Raw genomic sequence first — 22,198 nt, 5'->3', positions numbered from 1 at the left:
AATGTATCCCTGTATATTGGGGTTTTCTTTTTGCACATCCCACTTTCCAGCAAGCAAAACCTGAGATGATATGTTCGGTATCTCCCACAATGAGATCTAGAAACCTGTTGAATATGTCATGTCCTGATTTTTTCTGATTTTTTCTTCTCCTGTATTTGAAGAGAGAAGTGAAGAGGCTGAGTAGATCAGCTGGGAAGATAGCAGTGTTTAAGGGTAATATCAGAAAGCTGTTACCCCCTTTATGTGTTGGTAGGGTATACACCACTGTGATGACATTACCTGTTCACCCTGATGCCAAAACGGCACAGAGTAACTGCTCAGAGATTAATTTTGTCTTTAAGCAGCAAAGGTATTTATTTTGTGCAACGTTGGGGAGCTAGCTGATTCGCACTGGACAAACTAGCTCCGAAGTTTTCAGTGAAAAGTTAGGTATTTTATACAGTTTTCATGAGAGGTTACACAACATCTTTACATACATACTCATTTCATTTTGACACCTAATCATTCCATTCACAATAGGTGGGATCTAGGTGGAGTAGACCTTTCAATTTTCTTTGTTCAATGATTTCCCGACTTGATGGTCTCCTTATCTCCTTCAGGTGCCCACCTTATCTTTTCTAATTATTCAGAGTACATTCAGTGGAACCTTTTCTAATTATTCAGAGTACATTCCTTTCTCCACACAAACAGAACATCACCCAGAGCATTGTACCAAACTCATCCTGACTAATCTTTTTATTTTAAGACCTTGTTCTGTTTCATTCCCCCCTTTTCTTGAGACTTACGAATTCTTTCGTCAAGTTTCAAAGACAAAGGGCTTTGGTAGACATGTATCATTGTCCACATTATTTGTGTTCTTTTAATTATGGCATTTAGTTTATACCACAGACAGACGTTCAAGAGGGATAATAGGATCATTCCTCCCCATGTGATTAGTACGGGATGTACTCAATAATGGAATACTTGTGTTGCTTTAGGGGAATGTCCTGCGAAGATGTCCCACCAATAATGTTCTCATACTTGTTCTGCATTGGCTAAGATAGATTTTATATTTTCAGAGTCATGTTTTACCTGCCAAAGTATGCGTTGGGCCGTTCTGTTTACTTCTTGGACCAGTTTTTCTATGTCGGGATGTCTGAGCATTACTTTAAAGAGACTAATGTTCATGCCTATCTGTAATTCAGGTACATCGTGATACAGGGTGTAATCAGCTTCAATTAACTGTCTAGTAGTTACAGGAACAACATAATCAAAGTCACAGCCTACAATTCTAGTAACATTACATACACAAAAATTAGTACCATTGGCTTTTTGATGACAATTATCAATAGTTAAGTTAACACAAGAAATTCTAACACATGCACATCCATTTCCTACATAAAACACTTGTGATTGGGCTTCAATATGTGGAAACTTTTCAAAAGTAAAAGTACCCTTTTTAATATCTAGACATAGATCTTAATTCTCTATTACTGCATTTTCACAGATGTATCCCAGTTGTTCTCTGGGGATACATGCCTCAATGCTAATCGATTGCCCTTTGCCTCTGGTCTGATCATAACTTGCCCAAACATTATGGTCCATGGGTCTGACAATGACTTTTTGGTGTCAAAACAGGAAAGATTGTTCTTTTGCTGCACTAATTGTGAGCACGTATGCTTCAATTTGTTCATGTAGTGGGTTGTAGGTAAAGTTTGCTAGTTGCCACCAAGCCTGGTAATCTTTAAAGGTGGCTTAGTAGTAGGACTTTCTTCAAGCTTAATGATAAACATTTCAGAAGCACCTCTGTCTTTGCTAGCCCATAAATACATAATTGAAACCGACCGATCTAACAATAGCTTAAGCTCACACTGGGCTTTGTTTCTTTTACCCTTTTTAACACTACCCCACAGGCAGGAAACTGGTCCTTCCTTTTTTTTTTTTTTTTGCCAAACATTATTGTCTATATCTTTCATATGACTAAATGTAAGTGACCAGTTCTCCATAGGTGTTATTAGCTTGAATTGTTTCATCTCTTGTCCTATTATATTAACACCTTTAATGAATTCTGAGTCTTATTCCAGTCTTGTTGTGTATATGATTTGTTGTTAGATAAAACTCAAATGGCTAGACCTGGGTTAGGCTCTAGGTTCATGGAGAGCGGTGTGCCTAACCCATGGAAGTGATTTGATAATTTGCGCATTAGACCATGGCCATTCTAAAATGGGAGCTTGAGATGAAGTTATACTTATCGAAAGTCCAAGAATCAGCATTGGGAAGGCTTTAGGGCAGGTGCTCCTCCTCATTTGGAAGTCCATGGTTTCTCAGGAGTTTTCTCAGGAATTTTCTTGACTCGGAGTAGTGAATCCAGGTGGGTTGCTCCTTTATTCGTACTGCTGTGAATGTAGTCAGTAACACCTGGAAGGGTCTGTCCCACTTTTCTTGCAGAGAGTTTCCTGAAAAATTCTTGACATATACCCAGTCACCAGGACTAAATGGTTTATAGTCAGGTTGCTTAGGCTGGTGTTCTAATACTACTGTAGCATTTTTATTTAATTGTTTCCCTACAGTTACAACATAAATCATACACGTACTGGTTATCTATTTGATCTAGAGCTTCACTATTCATAACTTGTATCACGTAGGGTCTGCCATACAAGATACAATGGGCTCAGCTTCTCTTCTGACCATGGTTTGACCCTCAGTCTGATTAGAGCAATAGGTAAAGCTTGATAGCAATATAAATTGGTTTCTTGGCATATTTTGGCAATTTACTGTTTAATAAGATGGTTCATTTTTTCTACTTGCCCACTTGCTTGGGATCTGTGGGGTGTATGCAGTTGCCAATTGATTTTTAATGTTTTACTTACTGCTTGTACGACTTGTGCACAAAAGTGTGAGCCCCTGTCTGAAGAGATTACTGCTGGAACCCCAAATCTCGGTACTATTTCTTGTAATAGTACTTTGGTTACTTCATTAGCTTTATTGGTTTGACAAGGGAGTGCTTCAGGCCACCCTGAAAAGGCATCTGTCATGACCAGCATGTATTGAAACCCCTCTTTTCTTGGGAGTTCTGAAAAATCAGTTTGTCACTGTTGCCCTGGACAGTTTCCTTTTCCAGTTGTCCCAGTTTGATTCATGTTCTCCCTACAATTTTGTCAGTCTAAATATTTATACTATGAATCAGTGCCTCAATGGGTCGTCTTATGTTCTTCCTTCCTGGATGACCCTCTTATAACAGAGGGGGCCATTCCTCACATCAAGGTCTGGCATGGCATGTTCCCACCGCAAAACGCCCACTGGGTTGCAGCCAACAGTAGAGCTGAAGATTCTTCTTGGTGGCAAACACAGAGGCCAACCCAGTCTTGCCCTTGACTATGGTAGGAGGCACTTGACCAACCTTATTCCTTGTACTTCGTTGTCAATGCAGTTTCATCTGCATATCCCATAACAAGTCACTGTCATGGCAAAACACACAGATTTACATTAATAGTAGAACTACTACAGAGTGTATTTTTTTCCAATTTTTATGCCAATATCCACCACAGCCCTGCTGACCAAGGGATATTCTTTTATCTGAACTAGGCAGGCCTCCCCCTTTTCATTTTTACTGTAACAGGCAAAGCATTCTTTGCCTTACCTGGAATTTATTCCCAGATATACCTGGTTAAAGATTTCTTTTACTTCTGGGAGGTCTTCTTTTCCGCTCTTCTGTTGAATTAAAGATAAACTCAAGATTTCAATTAATTGATCATCTTTAACTTTTAGTTTCATTTCTCCTTTAAACGTCTAGATGTTCTAATAAATCTCATCCCGACAAAGATTTTGGTGAATTTGGCATACCTATTTGTTTTCTTAATTTGTACTTTAAAGGTTTTAGGATGTTTTCTTTTTTTTTTCCTGGTGGCCAGCAGCTCCCACAACTGTAACAAATTCTTTTCACTGAAGTTTAACACCAAATAAGTTGGTTTTGTATCCACTAAAAATTCCACCTCATTTTTCTTTAGTCCCTAGTTCACCAGAACCCCTTGCTGGTTCTTCATTTTAGGGCAATCTTGCTTCCAGTGCCCACTTTCCCTACAATATGCACAGTGATCCGATCCCACAGGAGAGGGATTCACTCTTTCACTTCTGCCTGACATTCCTCCTCTGCCAGTTTAGCACGACCCAGCTCTTCTTTATCAACATTCCCTGTTCCTTCTATTAACTTTTCTACATCACTATTACCTAGTAACAATCAACTCGAAACTTAATCTAGTCCTATTAGATCATCCTGACAGTCTTTTACAACCAAATTCCAAGCACCTAAAGTTCTCCATCAAAGATTCACCTTTATTTTGGTCAGACCCTCTGGCCCCATTGCCTGCCCTAAAGGGGCCGTTACCGTTCCTGTTGTACTACAAATGCTACAGCAATTGGGGTGGCATTGTCAGGTCCTTCTGCTCCATTGTCAGCAACAGCAACCCCCTCCTCCTCACCATCTGAAGGATCCGGGCAGGAGATGCTCTTCCTGCTCTGCAGGTTACAAATGCCTGCCTCTGCAACAGCACCTCTGCTGTAACTCTTTCTTACCCTGAATGCAAATCTGCTACTTGTTTCTTTAAGTCTGTGTTCTTTATTTATCATAACTTTGCAGGCAAACAGCAAACAGTCTGCCATGCCTCCAGCATGACTCAATCGCACCTTTGAGCGGGTCACCCCAATACTTTAACACTTTCACAGGGTCCTTGACTCCCCCTGCCTGGTTCAGGTCCTACATTAGTGCAAATTTTAATCTTACAACGTGCTTCATTCTGGTTGCTCCACAGGAGGAACCACAACCTGAATGCTTTTTTTTCTTTTTCCCACAAAACATAGCAATCATATATTACACAAAAATTTCAACAAGAACATCTTTCCAGTTTAGTTCTCAGCTTTTCCCTATCCTTTTCTAGAGCCATAATCAAAGATCAGGTGGTGTTAATGCTGCACTCCTTCTGCCACACAAACATATCTGCACACATTACTTCATCCCACTTTTGTTCTCTATGTAGAAACAGCATAAGATGTAAAATTGTGTTGTAATGAAGACTTCCTTCGAGTGGCCATCTTTCACCATCACCTAATGTATACAGAGGCCACCATTTCTGACAATAGTTTTAAAAATGTCTTTTTGTTCAAATTTCCACCAGGATTTCCGCCAAATTCTTTCCAATGCTTCAAGATACATCCCAGGGGTGTTTTGGTATTTATTTCTTTGCTTGGCCTGCCCCTTATCTTCCTAATAAGTCTGATATATTTGTCTACAATGTATTAGTTATTATTGGAGGCACCATACTTATCTCAGAACATACACCACAGTTCAAGACCTCTATTTAAACTTATTTTTTGGCCTTTTTGTGGTTGTTTTTTTGTGGTTTTTTTTTTTGTTTTGTTTTGTTTTGTTTTTTTTTTGGGGGGGGGGAAGGAGATAATATATCTTAGACACCTGCCATGCTTTGCTTGAGTATACAGACAGCACCTACGACACTAAGTGCAGAAGCTAGTTCATACTTTTCCCCAATGATGTTAGTTCTAATGTTTTGTTCACAGTTTCCCATTCTAATTTCTAATTATGCATTCCAACACTTCATACGATTTTTCAATCGCTCTGCCCGTCTCTGGCTGGCCCCTCGCGGGGAACACAGACATGCAGATCGGAACTCCCCACTCGCTTCGCAGTGACACCGTGTCTCTCACACACACCACACTCTCCAGGCAGCCCTCGGTCATGCAGGCAGTATGTTACAAGGTACCATGCACTTACATACAACTAGTAATGTTGACAGTTCGCGTTATCACACAAAGTATTATTTCAATGAATAATTGCACAAAGTATGTATTTCAATGAACAATTGCCAAAAAACAAATTCTAATTTTTTTCTGGCCCTAAGCAGCATAAGTTTTCAGCTATTCACCTAGAATTACGAGAATTTATTTTTTTTTTTTTTTCACATGATTCACAACTCTAATTTTGAACATGTAACAAGACAACACATCAAACAAACTAGACACAGAGCGCTATTTCAGTTGTTACGTTCTAGGAATTCCCCGAATCTTAAGACACCCTAAAGGAAGTTTTCAGCTTCCCAAATCTTAAGACAACCAAATATTCAAAACAAATAATAAATATAAATATCTTTTTATGTTGTGCAGAAGCCAAGGGGTAGGGGAGTCTCACTGACAGACGATGCAGTCGGTGGCCCCGAGGGTCCTCAGGCCCCTGGATTCCAGCACCAGCAGAGAGTTCTCCTGCCTGGCTAGCCAAATTGATGACAAAACGGCACAGAGTAACTGCTCAGAGATTAATTTTGTCTTTAAGCAGCAAAGGTATTTATTTTGTGCAATGTTGGGGAGCTAGATGATTCGCACTGGACAAACTAGCTCCGAAGTTTTCAGTGAAAAGTTAGGTATTTTATACAGTTTTCATGAGAGGTTACACAACATCTTTACATACATACTCATTTCATTTTGACACCTAATCATTCCATTCACAATAGGTGGGATCTAGGTGGAGTAGACCTTTCAATTTTCTTTGTTCAATGATTTCCCGACTTGATGGTCTCCTTATCTCCTTCAGGTACCCACCTTATCTTTTCTAATTATTCAGAGTACATTCCTTTCTCAACACAAACAGAACATCACCCAGAGCATTGTACTAAACTCATCCTGACTAATCTTTTTATTTTAAGACCTTGTTCTGTTTCAACCCATCTTAGAATCATAGAACGGTTTGGGTAGGAAGGGACCTTTAAAGGTCATCCAATCCAACCCCCCTGCAATGAACAGGGGCATCTTCAACTAGATCAAGTTGCTTAGAACCCCATCCAACCCAGCCTTGAACACTTCCAGGGATGGGTGTCTACCACCTGTCAGGGCATCCTGGCCCAGGGTTCCACCACCCTCATTGTAACACATTTCTTCCTTATATCTAGTCTGAATTTCCCTTTTTTTTAGTTTAAAACCATTACCCCTTGTCCTATCGCTACAGACCCTACTAAAAAGTCTGTCCCAAACTTTCTTATAAGCCCCTTTTAAAGTGTTGAAAGGCTGCAAGAAGGTCTCCCTGGAGCCTTCTCTTCTCCAGCCTGAACAACACCAACTCTCTCAACATTTCTTCATGGCAGAGGTGTTCCATCCTGCTGATAATTTTTGTGGCCCTGCTCTGGACCCACTCCAACAGGTCCATGTCTTTCTCATACTGAAGACTCCAGAGCTGAACGCAGTACTCCAGGTGGGGTGTCATGAGAGTGGAGTAGAGGGGGAGAATCACCTCCCTTGGCTTGCTGGCCACACTTCTTTGGATGCAGCCCAGGACACAGTCGGCTTTCTGGGCTGCAAGCTCACATTGCCGGGCCATGCCCAGCTTTTCATCCACTAGTACCCTCAAGTCCTTCTGTTCAGGGCTGCTCTCCATCCCTTTATCCCCCAGCCCTTATTGGTACCAGGGGTTGCCCTGACGCAGATGCAGGACCCTGCACCTGGCCTTGTACAAGGCATAACATTAGGCCTCAGTCTTTAGAAACGTTGGGTTTCTGACCCCATTTTCTTCTAGGTTCCCAAATACTAAATGCTCTAAAGCTGTTAAGTCCAAATTAACACATTCACATGATTGGCTTTTGAAACAAAAGCAGCAGAGGAGAAATATTTCCTTATTTGAGTCATTGCTCCTACTGCAATCCAGATCATATCGGTCTTGGAAAGTTATTTTTGACTGCATATAATGGACACTTTACAGAGGAGATGGATTCAGTACTTTTGTAAAATAAGAAGAAAAATAGACAGCAATAATTACCAGAATAAATACCAGCAATAAATGCCAGAAAGCTGAAGTAATAAAATATCTCATTGGATTGTCTCATCTGCAACTTGTTTTCCTCTCCTCAGAATGGAAGAATACAATCTCATCTCCTCTCCTTCATTTCTACACTCCCTTCACTTTCCTTTCAGACATGTTGATTCTTCTGCCTTCAGAAAGAAATTGCTGTTCCCTGAATTCATTTTTGTTTGTTTGCCTTTCGTGACTGCATCACCTGATAATTTTGTTCCATCATCTGCCAACTTCTTTTATAGACTTGCTCTTAATTGCTGCTCAGACTTCTGATAAGCTTTTGCTTTAGCACTGCTTGTCTCCTAGTCCCTCCGAAACCCATGGGCTTTAATAACAACACCGCATGACGTGAATATTACTTGTAACAGTGTTTCTGATCCTGTGTTATGAATGAACATAATGCAAAGAAGCATGTTCGTTCCGCATCCTGTTGAAAGAATTAAAATTTCAATTGCTGTGGAGAAACACTGTGCATGATCACATCTTCCAGCACACAGTGGGTCTCACCCATAAAATCGTTGACCTCACTGTTGTGAAGGATGTCAGTCTTAGGGATTTTTTCTACCTACCAGGCACCTACCAGTGTGTGGATGTTCCTTCTACTTTTAGCCATATTTGAAGACACGTTCTGTAATCTCTCTAAGTTAGCTCCTCCACCTCCTTACTAGTTTGGTCCTTGGAATTCCTGCTCACTGCAGAACAAATTCTGATGAATATCTCTGTCTAACATGCCAGCCAGTCACCTTCTGCATGGGTTAAATACCAAGTGAGTATACACTGGTTGTTTTCCAGTAAAATGCCAGTTGAAATTGCAGTATTATTTCTTTATGGAGCTCTTGTACATCTAAAATGTCCAGAAATTACACAGTTTTTCCAGGGTAGTTATTGCTGCGACACATCTCGAGAGTGAATGGAGAGGTATCTACCTTTCATCTGATGAATCATGTACAACCCTTCACTGACGGTTTTCTGGGTTACTACTGATTATTTGAGCTTACAGACTTGCTTTTATGGAAGCACCTACCTCAAAGGCAGATAAAGTTAGGAAATCAGGTGCCTGCTGTTTATATCCACTAGTTTAAGACCCTGATGTTGAGAAGTAAGGGCTGAGAAAGATCTGCAGCTGTCATACATGCCCAGCTTTTGATATAATCAGACTCTTTCAATCAGCTTTTTTTCAAGATATTAACACACATCCCATTGTGCAGTATCGTTATCTGTGAGATGAAGAGTAGTGATAAGATTTCTGGCTGTTAGCCAAACTTTAGTCTAAACTGTAGTATGTGCACCATGCTTGGAAGGACGTAAGCAAGTGAGTATCTGGTGGTGAAGCTTGGTTCAATGCACCTGGACAACCGAGAAAGGCCTGAAACTCCTCTTCCAAATATGTCTGGAGATTGGGCTCAGGTATCTTCGTGGAGTAGGTTGGTGAGATCACTGTGGATGGAAAAACTGAAAACATGGCTACATGCGTACTTAATGTGTTGGCTCACCATGTACCAGCACAGGATACTAATACTGCTCCATGCCCGTGGTACTGTTACACTAGAATATTTTGATGCTTTGGGACTCACATGGCTCATGCAATACCATAAAAGCAAGACATAAGAAAGTGTTCTAGTGTTTATTAATCAACTTTTTCCAGAGCCTGTCCTGCTGCAGTTTAGTGCTATGAATGCTATTTAGGTACCTGGCACATTTTCCAACTCTTTCATCCTATAGTCAGTATTCTCCCTTCCAACGCCATCCAGATTGCTGCAGATCACTGCTTCTGTGTTGGAGGAAATCTTAATGGCAGTAACCTTTGGTCTGTGAGATCAGGCTGGATAACTGCATGTCAAGTGCCTCATTTCTTTCCTGGAATTTCTTGGAGCACATTTTCTTCCCAGGCTCTCCTATCAGGGCACAGCTTTCAATTGCCAGTCATGTAAAAGAGTGTCAGTCCAAACCTCTGTGTTCTGGACCAGGTTTATATTTTCCTTGGCTCAGGATCTGAGTCACCTTTCTGAGCTCTGTCCTTCGTTGTGCTTGGATTAAACTGGGTGCTTATGACTGGTTAGTTGAAGTCAAGATAGAGTTTTGAATACTGCATCTTTTATTAACAAGAGATGCAGTGGTGCTATTGCAGATTTAATATTGATTTCTGGCATTTGTTTGCTGTTTTGAAAGGATCTTCTGATTTTATAAGCATAGTTAACTGTCCATCTTGATACATGGGATGTAGGTTAAGAAAGGACTCAAGAAGTTATTCAGTGCAGTCCCATCACTGGGGAAAGCTAAACAATACAAATAAACCATAATACATGGGGGGTGGGGTGGGGTGTGTGTGGGGTGGAGTTATCTAATGTTTCAACAACAAAACTGGTCATCAGGACCCCATGATTTTCCTTCTACCTCTGCTACTAATGAAGCAATACAGCCAAAAACAGCTCACCTTGTTTCCTATGTATTCTTTAATTTAAGAGAGGGTTAATATTACTAGCTCTTGGGTGTGTTGTGCAGGTGTATTGTGATGGAAGAACCCTCCCTGTATATAATAACTCTTAGTTAAACTAGATAGATGCAACCAGGAAACATGGTGTCAATTTTTCAAGAAATAATACCTGTTCACCAGGACAACTTCACAGGAAATCAATAAACTGTGTGTCCTACGCAGGCTTTCATATTGGTGTGATAATTCTCTCTTACACAACTTGTTTCATCTTCAGATAAAAAAAAAAAAAAAAAAAAACAACCCACACCAACAGAGAAATCCCCAATTTATGGGCAAGAAAGCTGTGGTAAAACTAAGAAAAGGAGGTTTGAAATCAGATGCCATGCAAAAAACTGTCAAAACTGTGAACAGAACCCAAGTGTCCTGGGATTCAGATAACAAGCTTTGCACCTCTTGATTTAGTTTGTATTAGTTCTAAAAGACACACTATAACAGCCAAAAGTTCATGAACAGTGTAATGTCTAAGGCCATCACCATGCAAAAGGTAAGAAAGAGAAGGGTCCAACTAGCCTTAAAATCCAGGACTCTGCAAATGGCTGATTCTTATGAGTCACTTAAGAGTAATGTGTCCTGCAGGAATAGCTCAGATAGATAGGGACACACCAACAAAGCATAGAGAACCTTATGGATGATAAAGTAAAATAATTCAAGGCTCATTATGAAAGGAACCTGTATGGAAATAATCTCAGTTAAAAGCAGAATAAAAGAACAAAGGAATCAGCAAGTACCCAGAAGGGTCAGGAAGGGCACCCTCTCTTGATATGATTAAATAGATGAATAAGTGAATAAGTAATAATCTAATCATAGATGGGGCAGGCAAACTCAGCATTAAACTACTAGAGTAGGCAAGTTTTTCATTTGTGACCAAATGACCTCATATTTTTTCCATCTGCTTCTATTAAGCAGAGTCGTTTCTTCCATCAGTACAGTGGTGAAAAATTTCTCCAACTGTTCCAGAGAGAGAGGAGTAAATGGGTCCTTCTGGAGAGAGAAAGCAAGAAACTAATGCCCTGACATGTTCTTCCCTAAAATCAGTGAGAATACTGCTACTAATTTCAGGGGTCTGTTGGGGAAGTACTGAGTCCTGGACAGAACAGGACTGATCTTCTGTCACTGAAAGCAATAGTCACTTTGCTGGTGAATCACAGGGAACAGTACCCAAAACTGAGATTGGGGCTTATCTCCTGTCCCTGCAGAACAGGCAGAGCCTCGACCACATGTATAAGAGGATGACCATGTCTACGTGAACAGAATCACTCGTTGACTCATCTGGAGCCCATGTCAACAATGTACCACCCTCAACTCCTCTCTGTATCCATGCTTTCATCTGTAAAGTTGCACTGCTCTCAGCCTGTGTTGAGTGTTGCGAGTTTGATCTTGTTAGCATTGGGGACCTCCTGGCAAGGGACTTAACGTGACAGAGCAGGAGGGCACCATAACACTGCTATTGAGAGGGCAGACAACAGAGGAAGTTGGGACTTGGCAGACCTGCTCAGCACTCACATCTGCGTGAAGCTGGTGTGATTCTGCTAGTAACAGCTGCTCCCTCCTGCCGAGCTTTTCATGTGAGACTTTAAAGCATTGCTTAAGACACTCTAAGGAAGACTCAGCACCCCACAGCACATTTTTTAATAGACAGAGCAGCCAGGGAGCAGAACTAAGTGACTTACCCCAGAGCACCCAGGAAGTCACAAACCTGGGAATCAAGAATGGGCTCTGATCTTCTGCCTTTCAACAGAGTTTCCAATCTGTTAGCTTGTTTTGAAGAGAAATACCCATCCCATTCACATCTCTTTTGCCACTCTGTTTCTACTGGTAGAGATGAGGCTAGACTTTGGCCCACTGGGTCTGCATGGGTCTAAAACAGAAAAGCTGATGGCTACCCACTCCCAGTCTGGTGGCACAGCATGGGTCATGTCACTTCTGCAGGTCTATTCCAAAAGCTGTGTTGTTAGAAAGGTACCTGGGGAAGTGGGGAAGCTCTGCTGTGATATCTTGAACCTCAGAAGACCAATGGCAAACCTAACGCTGCTCCCTTGTACTCAAACCATTCAAAATGTGTGGTTCTTGAGCAACAGCAAAAAGTTCATCCCAGGGTACAAATCCTGTTCTATTAAAATATCTGTTGTAAAGACTGTGAGTTGGTGAATTCGGTACTGTGCCTGTTGGCAGGAGGAAAGCATGACATAGTGGCAGCTCAGCCATTCATTTATTTACAGAATAATTGGTGGTTATTAACTAGTTAATGAAGATTAGATAGAGTGGTGGGGGAGGGAAACTTGACATTAAAAGAAGTCTGGCAGCAGTAGTAGGTGCTGTATTATGAAGGTCTGTAAATCAGTGGAAGAGGAGTAAATTAAGTCAAATTGATGGTCAGGGAACAAAAGAGTAAGACAACTAGGGACAGTCTTAGCAGGACAGCTCAGTGTTTAAAAAAGGAAACAAGACAATATCCCCTAACCAGCTCCAGCTGGTGAGTGAGATCAGTGCCTCACCTTGCAGGTTGCAGGTGGAATGTGAATTGGGCTTCCCATCCCCAGGGCTAATTCTGGACAAGCAGATGCTCAGCTGAGTTGAGAGATTAAGTCAGCGTGAACCAGTTGACAGTATGTGGAGGAGAGACTTTTTAGACTTTTCATAATACTTGACTTTTCTGTCCTAGAGTTCTCTCTGCCACAGGATCACAAAGCATTACATAAACCACAGCTGGCTAAGTTTTTTGATGAAGGTTTTCCTTTCGTATTTTAAGGAGTGGGTAAGGGTTACTAGCTTTGTTCCACTGATGAGGAAACCAAGGCACAGAGAAGTCAATATACCTCTACCCACATATCCCATTGAAAGCATCCTCTGACTGCTAAGAGCCATGCAATGAATTCTGGGAGACCTGCCAAGACAGCCAAGTGCCAGGATCAGTGACTCATTTTGTCATGGGGGCTGAGAGATGATTTACACCAGTGCAGTTCAAGCAATCAGAGCTAGGTTGGGCTGATATCGTCAATGCAGACTGCACCGATGCACTGTACCCACTGCTGCCCCCAAAGATAGAGGCTGGTGACAAAACCAGGCATGAAATGAAAAACAGACTTTGAAACCACCATCATCATCTGCTCATAAAGCAAAAGTGCTTCAGCTCTTTGATGAGATAAATCACTTTTAGGAGGTTGCTCTTATTCCCTTTTGACTGTTTGAAGGCTGACATTCTTGTACCACTCTTCCTGTCTTTGTACCTCCAGTATGGTTACTATTAAAACCAATAGTAAATCCTGTGCCTGAGCTAGCTGTTGGAGTTAAACCCCTTCATATTTTTAGCAGGGGGCTCACATATAAGCCTTAGCAGAGCGCAGTTGTCTCATCCTAGGAGAGGAGGTCATCAGCTGCAGCTGGGTTACTCCAGAATAAGAGTTTATTTTACCCCGCTACTCCCACATGCGTGCACGTGCGCGCGCGCGCACACACACACACACACATTTTAATAGCCTTTTATCCCTGCCCACTGACCTCTAAACCATCACCTACTTGTTCCACCTCTTTCTCCCACCCAATTCCCTTTGTCTGTATTCCCACCTCCATTTCTTTCATACTAGGAAGGAGGTAGTATCCACTGCCGTATTTATTTCTGGAAAGAAGGAGTAGTAGGAAAAAGATACTTTAAGTAAGTGACATATAACTGGCTCGATAGGTAAAGGGGATAAAGGAGCTCTGCTCCTTGGCTCCAACAGTTCCCAAAGCTCCCGAATGATATTTTGATACTCTTTTGAGATGAGTCCACCAGTGCAAACTGCAGCAGTATCATGTCCACTGGTGTCCTCTAAAGAAGCTGGCTCACTGTGAAACCAAGTGGATACTGAAAGGTATACCTGGCAGTCTCCTTCAGTGCCTCTGAATTAGCAGTTCTAGATTCTGAATAGGAGAGATGGTCCAAAAGTATGTATTCTCCTTAAATAGTGTCTCCTATAGGCACCGTTGGAAACACAGTATTAGGCTTATCTGGTAAGGCATTTTTTCATATGAGCTCTGTTATGAGCTGCTGAGTTCAAAGTTCAGATTAGGACACTACTAATGTGGAAGAATAAACAGATCCATACATAAGATTCTTCCAGTCTATAGAAAAGTACAGTAAAGGGAGACATGAAGATGTGGTGCTTAGCAACATGGTTTAGCAATGGACTTGGCAGTCCTGGGTTAACAACTGGACTCGATCTAGGTCTCAAAGGTCTTTCTCAACCTAAATGATTCTATGATTCTATGAGACTGGCTTGCCTGGTGTGGGAGTACAGGAGGAATTGTGACAAAGAAAGGAAATAAGATAGTTTTCTGAATCTACAGGACAAATAATTATTAGCTTAGACTGCAGTGCTGGGTATCCAAATTAAACATGGCAGAGCTTTTCCAAGAGAGATGGGTAATGACACACTGGCCTGTTGTAGTTGCGAGGCTCCTAAAAGCAGATTAGAAAGTCATTGTTCAGGGATGCTTTCTGCAGGGTGAAACACCTCTAGAGGTAGGAAGGTGGAGTAAGGTGTCTCCCTATGTTGTCTATGATTCAACATTGTTCTTCCAGCCTGGGTTGTTTATGGACCTAGGAAGTTTGTTGTAAACTCTCTAGTTCCTAAAATAACATCCCCATGTTATACATGTTTCTTTCAGAAAAGCCTTTTCACTATCACAGCAAGGGAGCTCCCATTGCTCATTCAGTCAGTATCACACCTCAAGAAATGGGTTTCGACTTATATGTGCTTTTGCCCAGCATTGTAAATTTTTGGTAAGAGTTTTAAATACAGAAAAAAAAGAGTCCCCTTGAATAAGCTGTTGAAAAGCTGAGACTAAGGCAAATCACATAACGTGTTGGGTTCATTTATTCTCTAAGTAAAATGTTTCTTAGAGGGTTTTTTTTCTGGCATATGCATTTTTTCAGAATAAACTCCAGGTGTTGATTGGTTATTGATTTCCAAGGAGCAAGTAATTTCCTGAAATAGCCCCTTGCCTGTGCGTGACCCTACAGAAGGAAGAAAAGACTAATAAAGGTGATTCTTTGGTGGGGGCTGTTGGTAGGGATTATAATTGGTCTTCATCACCAGTTCATTGACTGGTTTGTTAGATCATTAATCGCCCTTGGCTTTGATCTGGGCCTAACTATCAAACTTGTCATTAGCTGTTGGAAAATCACCAGCTCTTTTTTAGGGTTATTGCACTGAGCTGTTAAATCCCAGAGGTGTGAGGCAGGACTTTCCAGAGCACTGTTTGCTTGGTTCATTGGTGTTGTATGAATGTCAAGCCAGGCTGTTTCTTTTGCAAGGAACAAGAGCTGTCTAGGATGCTGGGGCATAGTTTTTTTGTTCCTTCCTTAGAGTCACAGAACCATAGAATCATTTAGGTTGGAAAAGACCTTTCAGACCATTAAGTCCAACCATTAACCCAGCACTGCCAAACCCAACACTAAACCATGTCCCTAAGCAACACATCTACACATCTTTTAAATACCTCTAGGGATGGTGACTCAACCCCCTCCCTGGGCAGCCCATTCCAATGCTTGACAACCTTTTTGGTGAAGACATTTTTCCTAAAATCTAATCTAAACCTCCCCTGGCACAGCTTGAGGCTGTTACATCTCATCCTATCACTTGTTACTTGGGAGAAGAGCCCGACACCCCTTGCTACAATCTTCTTTCAGGCAGTTGTAGAGAGCCATAAGGTCTCCCCTGAGCCTCCTTTTCTCCAGGCTAAACAGCCCCAGTTCCCTCAGCTGCTCCTCATAAGACTTGTGCTCCAGACCCTTCAGCAACTTCATTGCTTTGAATTGCTAAAGAGAGGGATTATCTTACTGTAAGAAAGGAAATGTTCTCTCTCTGGTGCCTTGTTAAAAAATAGTTAGTTTGAAATGATGTTGCTTGCTTGATATGATAGAGTCTTTCTGGTTTATTCCAGCAGAGGAGCTTTGCTTGAAAGCTTATTTTCATGCCTGTAAAAGTTGTGGGACTGAAAGCTGTGGAGAATAAAAAGCACAAGCAAAATGAAGCTGGACTCCATCTATCCGTCCTCAGTAGTGTCTCCCAGACACAGATATGAGATGGCAAAGAAGTCTCAGTTTCACTGAAGAATATCATCAATAGGGTTATTAGTGCTTGTTTGCCTTGGAGTTTCTGAGGTGTGAGCACCAACTTGGTTAGAAATTAAGGAAGGACCACAAAATCTATGAAGAAGCCATGACAAGGAAATTTCCTTTTCTTGTGACTGATCCAAACAGAACCTTCATTTTTTCCTCATTGGTCCAAACAGGAATCAAGGCAGTTCTCTAGAAACGAAACGCCCCATTTTTCATTCCAAGTTCCCCTGAGCCAACTTCCCACCATGGCACTTCTCCAGCACACAGAGAAGTTGAGCTGTTCTATCTCAGCTTTCTCAGGAAAGTGGATCTTTCCTGTAAATAGGTTCTCCCAGAAGAAAAACCTGCATCCTTCCAGCACTGCAAAAGCAACTCCCTGCGTTTGGTAAAGCTGGGTTCTTGGGAAGATGCTAGCCAACAAGCAAAGATAAACCAAATTCATGCAAGCTCCAGTATTAAGTGTCAGCACTGCTTAATTTTGCAAACACTGTTGATGGAAAATACTGTTCCATCTCAATATCTGAGAATTCAGTTCCACTGCCACATTGGACCCACTGCTTGCCCCCTTGTCCCCCATTCCCCACCCCCCCCTTCCTTCTTTCCTTCCCAGGAATTCAGTCATGTCAACATCCTACTGCTAGCAATGGAGACATAGAAAGGAAGAATACATAATTTTTAGAGTATGTCTCTCCCAGACAAGGTGTGACCCTCCAAGTCATATTATTGTGAACTCTGCAGTAATAATAGTAACAACAGCTAGGAGGGGAGGGAGGACTTAAGTGTGCCGGCAGCAGATGCTGCAATACAATTCCTTTCTGCAGAGCATCATTTGTGCTAATGCATCCCCAAAAAAGCTTCATATCCAATTACAGGCTGTGCAGAGGAATGCAAGGAAACTCTCTGAAAGATAACTGCTTGGGGCTGCAGTCTTTCAGAGATCATCAGCTAGGCAATGAGTCGATGCTGATCAGTAGTCCAGCTGGAAGTCCACTGAGAAATGAAGAAAAATAGGGCTGATGTTTGGACAGGTGATGTTCTTTCCCTTCAACTTAGGATTCAGTCTGTTATTCATAGCTACCCTCCCTTTTCCTCATTTCCTAGCCTGCCTTCCTGTAATATTTTCAGATGCAACAATAAAATACATGGTCCTTTAGTTTGCTAAAGATATGACTGACATTGCAAAAAACTAAGAATAGAGTGAGTGATGAATGTTTCAGCCAGTTGTAGTCGCCTCAGTTCTGAGATTAAAGTTGGATCCCTTTAAATTAGGAGGAACTTACCTCACAAATCCCACTGGGCTATTTTTAATATCACCAGTGATTCAGGCATGTCTCAATAACAGAAACCTCAGCTCACCAGAAGACCCAACTCAGGACACTTGGAAGAGTCTGGTCATCAGAAAGAGCTGACATCTCTGAGACTCAGCCCTCCTATGATTTCTGAAACCGACTACCCACACTCTTGAAAGAAACTCACTTCCTATGCAGGTACTTCTCAAGGCTTTCAGGAAGGCTCAAGGCATTGGGTCCTTAGCAGTAACCACGTGCTGAGGGGAAAGAAGTCCCACTGATATTACTTAGAGGACCTATTCTCTGTTGATTCTTCCAGTCCTTCTTCAAATGGATTCAACTAAACAACTTATCCTTCCCAGAGATGAAATTTGCCTCCTGTTTTTTTTCTCTAGTTTCTGTCAGCAGACCTGTCAAATCTCCTTCCTCCCACCAGTCAGTCTTTGATTTCCTCTTCTGAAGGTTGTTTTCAGCATATACCGTGACCTGACAGCATAAATGAGTCCCAGAGATCCACAGTAAAGACCATCCTTTCCAGATCTTCTTTTGCATAAATGCAGTGTTAGGGGTGTTGACATGCAAAATTCGCTCTTCTTTAGCTACTATGTCCCTAAAATATAGGTTTTTTCACCTATGGAGATGGGTTGGTAAGTACCAGTTTTAACATAGACTTTTAAATGTGCCATTCTTTGTTACTCACAGAATCCTCTGACAATAGCATACAGTATATCTGTTTAACTGCATTTATTTGTATACATACACAGATTTGCGCAGCCACAAACCCCTGGAATATTAAAGAATCACAGAATCATAGAATGGTTTGGGTTGGAAGGGACTTTAAAGAGCAGCTACTTCCAATCCCCCTGCCATGGGCAGGGACACCTTCCACTAGACCAGGTTGCTCAAAGCCCCATCCAACCTGATGGTGAACACTTCCAGGGATGGGGCATCCACAACTTCTTTAGGCAACCTGTTTCAGTGCCTCATCACCCTCATAGTAAAGATTTTCTTCTTTATACCTAATCTAAATCTACCCTTTTTCAGTTTAAAGCCATTACCCGTTATCCTATCCTATCCCCCTAATCTATTATTACATGCCCTTGTAAAAAGTCCCGCTCCAGCTTTCTTGTAGGCCCCTTTAATGAAGTACTGGAAGACTGTTAAAATGTCTCCTCAGAGCTTTCTCTTCTCCAACCTGAACAACCCCAATTCTCTCAGCCTGTCTTCATAGGAGAGGTGCTCCAGCCCTCAAATAATCTTTGTGGTCTCCTCTGGACTCCCTCCAACAGGTTCATGCCCTTCTTATGTTGGGGATACCAGAACTGGATGCAGTGTTCTGGGGAGATCTCATGAGAGTGGAGTAGAGGGGCGAATACACCTCCCTTGATCTGCTGGTCACTCTTCTTTTGATGCAGACCAGGATACAGTTGGCTTTCTGGGTTGCAAGCACACATTGTTGGGCCACGTTGACATTCTCATCAACCAACACCCCCAAGTCCTTCTATTCAGGGCTGCTCTTAACCCATTGTCTGTCTAGCCTCAGCATGTCCAGAGAAGGGCAATGAAGCTGGTGAAGGGTCTGGAGCAAAACTCTTATGAGGGGTGTGGAGAGGAGAAGGCTCATGGAGTACCTTACTGCTCCCTAGAACCGTCTGAAAGGAGCTTGTAGACACATGGGGATAGGTCTCTTCTCCCAAGTAACAAGTGGTAGGACAAGAGGAAATGGCCTCAAGTTGTGCCAGGGAAGGTTTAGATAAGATTTTAGAAAAAAAATTCTTCACTGAAAGGGTTGTCAAGCCTTGAAACAGGCTGCCCAGGGAGGTGGTGGAATTACCATCCCTGGAGGTGTTTAAAAAACATGTAGATGCAGTGCTTAGGGACACGGTTTAGTGGTGGACCTGACAGTCCTGGGTTAACAGTTGGATTTGATGATCTTAAAGTTGGACTCATTTTCCAACCTAAATGATTGTATGATTCTATGATTCTATTTGTGGTTGGGACTGCCCTGACCCATCTATAGGACCTTGCACTTGGCCCTGTTGAACTTCATGAATTTCACACAGGTCCATTTCTCAAGCCTGTCAAGGTCCTTCTGGGTGGGATCCCTTCCCTCCAGCATGTCAACCACACCACACAGCTTGGTGTCAGAAAACTTACTGAGGGTGTACTCCATCCCACTGTCCATGCCACTGACAAAGCTGTGAAACAGTGCTGGTCCCAGCACCAACCCCTGAGGAACACCACTTGTTACCAGTCTCCACTTGGAAATGAGCCTTTGACCACAACTATTTGAGTGCAACCATCCGGACAATTCCTTACCCACCAATCAGTCCATCTCATGCTTTTTAATAGCTTGATCTGCTTTCTATTGAAGAAGGGTGGAATTGGCTGTAGGTCAGTGGTGTATTTTCTAAGAGCACAGTCTCACACTCTGGGCATCCCAGAGCACTCAATGAAGTAATGAGTTAGACTGGCAGGAAACAGAACTGCCAACTCACCTAGGCTTATGCTTACATATTTGGGATTTTTTTAAATATTTTTTGTTGTTGTTGTTGTTACATGCCAGCACTGGACTTATCTCTGTGCCTTGTTGTGATGAGATGCCATGGGAGCATAACCCTCTTTGACAAGGATTCCCACCAGAGATGGGCGGGAGGATTCTACCTGTGCTGTTTTCCCTGCAGGATGCATGTCAGCTTTCCTCCCTCCCCACTTTTCCTAGTGCTGCAATGCAGTGTCAGCGTTGGTTGCAAGCCCAAGCCCTAGCACAGAGTCTGACTCTGCCACAGTGTCCTGGCTTTGGGGAGAAGCATGAAAACACTTGGCCCCTCTCTCATAGCTGCTGCAGTCTGCCTGCATGCTCCGGGAGAGAAGGCTGAGCTGGAGCTGCAAGAAAGCTTAAGGGCTTTTTTATTTCATGTATCCATAGTGTTTCTGCTGGGCAAAGTGAGAAAGAGCAATGTCAAAGCAGCAGAAGCCAGGCTCCCTGTCAGTGCCTCCTGTGGGGTTTTCTAGGGAAAAAAAAAAAAAAACAAAAAACCCCCAAAAAAAACCACAACCAAAACAAGCCAAACAAACAAAAAAAACCACACCAGAAAAAACGCCAAACCGAACACAAAACAACCCATGCACAAAACAACAGAAAAACCACCCTCCAGTTCTTTTGCTGGACTTACTCCTTGTAGTCAAGAGGAACCCTGTTTTCCTGTAGGACCTGGGTGAATCTAGTGTCTGTGGGGTATGGCCTCACCACCCTGAACTGTTTCTTTGACCCTTGGCCTGAAATTAGCTGATTTTTCAAAAAGAAATCCAAGCAAGACACCAGGTTTGAGTACCTCTGCAGTGACAGGCATTGGGCCATGACTCTGAGGTCGCTGCCTATGGCACTGTGCTTGGTTCAGGTTTCCCTGGAATGTCATGGAAATTCAAAAACCATTCCCAGCTCTGGAGACACAACTCAGTGACTCTAGACTGAGAGAGGCTGTCAGATGAGCAATCCATGATCTGCACAGCAGTATATTTTATTACACCATTTGTCCAGACCTTACCCTGCATTTATCACACAGGATCCCACCACAGAGCCTACCTGAACCTAGGGACCAGGCTGGAATCTTGGCCAAATGCTGGTCCTGGCTCACCAGCTCGGTTCCTCTCTTGCAACACCACTGTTCACCAGGATAGATGGGAAGTCTGAAGGCTGAGTGTGACTTTAAGCACAAAAATGCCTTAACACACATGCTGGGTGAGACCAAAGGTCTATGGAGCTAGTGCCAACAGCAGATGCCTTAGAGAAGAACAAAGCAAAAAGGAGTAAGCGTAAAGGAATCCCATCTTTGATGCACACTTTTTATTTCCAGCAGTCACTGAACTAAGGACTGCTTGTTTTTTTCTGATCTGGAAGATGTATCTGAACAAACATGTTCTGTAACCATGGATGGATGGATTGTACCTCTGTGAATCTGTGTAATCACTCCTGAGACCCACCAGAACATTTGGTCTCTAGGGCATGCCGTGGAATGAGTCACAGTTTTAACTCTTAGGTGCTGCTTGGTGAGTCCACGATGTGTCTCCAACCCATCTCCCACCCTCCTCTCCTGTTTTGTTGTTGTTGTTGTTTTGGTGTTTTGGGGGTTTGTTTGTTTTTTTTTCCGGGGGTTGGTGGGGTGGTGCGGAATTGTGATAACGGCCAATGAGAACTTCATGGTCAACCTGGTTTCAGCTGGGACTGGGTCATGCCCTCATGCAAGTAATGAACAAGAGGGAGAGCAGTTCATGAGAAACTGTACAAAGAGTTTTGACCAGTAATCACTGCCCTACACAGGAGATGAACTGGAAAGAAAAATTCCATTATTTCAGGTAAACATTAAGACAAAAATGAAAAATCAAAGGTAAAGGAGTTCTGTTAAACTGTTTGTTGCCATGGTTACCGTATCATCCAGAGTATCTGGGAGGAACACAGGATTTCATTCCTTTTCCAACTTTTT

The 22,198-nt window shown here is 42.3% G+C and overlaps 1 protein-coding gene across 7 annotated transcripts in view; it reads left to right on the top strand.

Annotated features, from left to right (window-relative positions):
* The window catches only part of ADGRB1 (adhesion G protein-coupled receptor B1), a 294,461-nt gene that overhangs the window by 45,965 nt on the left and 226,298 nt on the right, over positions 1-22,198 (top strand). Inside the window, exon 1 of one of the 7 annotated variants that reach the window (XM_080380267.1) lies at positions 6,061-22,198. This exon is cut by the window's right edge and continues 19,450 nt beyond it. The exons of the other annotated variants lie outside the window; for them this stretch is intronic. The gene's annotated coding sequence lies outside the window, so the exon portion shown is untranslated. Of the gene's footprint in view, positions 1-6,060 lie in introns of those variants that run through there. 7 annotated transcript variants of the gene reach the window in all.

Source organism: Falco punctatus, assembly GCF_963210335.1.
Source record: "Falco punctatus genome assembly, chromosome: 3".
Taxonomy (NCBI): domain Eukaryota; kingdom Metazoa; phylum Chordata; class Aves; order Falconiformes; family Falconidae; genus Falco; species Falco punctatus.
This window is presented reverse-complemented; position numbering and strand designations above follow the sequence as displayed.